A 2119-nucleotide genomic window follows, 5' to 3' on the forward strand; every position below is an offset into this window, starting at 1 on the left:
TTTTCTTTGTTGAGTTTATGAAAATATCTAGAATAAAATTTGTATTTGTATAAAACGTTTTGCTAACACTTTACTGCTTAAAGCCTTTGTGCGTAATGCATTATAAAAGTAATTCATAATGTTCGTTGTAATACATTGCATCAATTCATAAATAATGCAATCAAGTTCAAATGCATTCATTCTGTTCAGTGTGTGGTGTGAAAAGATCACATTAGCAATTAAAGACAAACTCTTCAGCAAAACCTGCTCAGCTCCAAGTGTCGGAATAGTTTTTGCTCCCAAATAGAGCTGCTAGTCCTCTGTATGAAGAGTTTCTGAGTGTGATAGGACACAGTTTACTTTATTTTTGTCTACTATTAAATACTATTTGTTTTGACTGAATATAATGTCCTACACTTGCTCAGTCATTCTTCAGACGAGGGACAAAACAGCTCCAGCGAGGGTAACTGCTATTAGCTTTAAAAATACTAATATTTTCCATTTTAAATCTCATGAGGGATTAATAATAGAAAGTATTTAACACAATTATCACCTTCAGTTTAATTTTCTCATTATTATACCAGATCTGTGTTTCTCACTGCATCTAAAACTGTCCACAGAGAAGGGTTCAAGCATTCATATGCAATAAAATGGATAAAAATGTTTTTTTAACGATGAAAAAGAGCTTGTTTTATCAAAAGCAACACTTAATAATATCTCCTATCAAAGCAAGGTTGTTTTTTAATGACACATGCATGTTTCATAAGATTTTTAAGTTGTGTCCCCACGTTTTGTCAACGCCGTCAGACATTCAATAAAGTGTACTAAACTCAGGGAATATGAGGGGCAGCGGTCACTCTAAACGACCCCTCGCCACAGTTCAGCTCTGCAGAGTACAGCAGTGTCACACAGGCTCTGCTCAGTTTCAGTTTTAGAATAGTCTAAATCCTAATGTTAATATGTTCTGTGTCACAGCCGTGATATGTCAACACCATCCTCCAATTTCTGAGGAAATTACTGGAAATATTTAGATCATTGTATTCTCCTGAAGCAGGTGCCATTAGCATCAGCATCGACAGAAAATAATAAAATGGCTACTACATGAACTCCACTGGTTTTGTGAAAGAAATGCTAAGTTTGTCACGACCGTCAGATCTTGTGTTCCAGTGATATATCACAATACTTCAGTGTGACTCTTGAATAAAAGCTTTATAAACAATAACACACTCAGTTTGTTTCAATACAGTAATGGACTGATTCAAAAATGACTACTTCGTCACCTCCGTCAGTTGAATATTTTGATAATATTTCGTTATGATATTTTATATTTGCTGTGGAATTGTTGGTCACGTGTGAAAGTGTAATCTGTCTGCTAACACCAGAATGTGTTCTGAAATGTTAAAAACATCTTGAATGCTGTTAAAGATAAAGCTGAAATTATATTACACAGTCCAAGCTAAAAAAAAAGCACATTTGGTTAAAAAAGAGAAAAGTTGGGAGGTTGTATCAAAGCATGGCTCAGTAGTTTAGTAGCTTTCATTTGTCTTGAGTACAAGGTTTTATTTTTTCAATTTTGCACCCTGTTTTGTCCCACTTCTCAAGAATGACTGTGGAGCACATTTGCTTTTTATCTAAAAAGTTAGAGACTGAATGCATTACATGTACATGTTTTCATGTCCCTGACAGAATTCATTAAATATGCATCAACTGTGTCTTCAAACGTGTTTTATTATAAACATTATTTCACAGGTTTCTTTAAAACGCAGACACAATTCATGAGGTCATCATCATAATCACAATGCAGAACAAAAACAGACGGCAGTGCTCTCTGTATCTGATAACAGCACATGCATCAGGTGAAGCGTCTGCACACTTGCTGTTTCTGTCTCGTACGAGCATGATGCTATTCTCAGATCTTTTGCAAGGAGCATCACTCTTATCTGTTGATCCTCTCCCAAAACAGAAAGACTGCATGTGGAAATGTCCAAGTTAAGCTTAAAGGTTGGAAATCTCCCTGACAGAGGTCACAGAAATACTTAAAAGGGGTTTTCTTATCAAAAGACACACACACATACACTCTCACACTCACTCACTCACTCACTCACTCACACACACACACACACACACACACACACACGCA

This window comes from Sinocyclocheilus grahami, unplaced genomic scaffold (assembly GCF_001515645.1).
Source record: "Sinocyclocheilus grahami isolate Dianchi unplaced genomic scaffold, SAMN03320097.WGS_v1.1 scaffold2856.1, whole genome shotgun sequence".
Taxonomy (NCBI): Eukaryota; Metazoa; Chordata; class Actinopteri; order Cypriniformes; family Cyprinidae; genus Sinocyclocheilus; species Sinocyclocheilus grahami.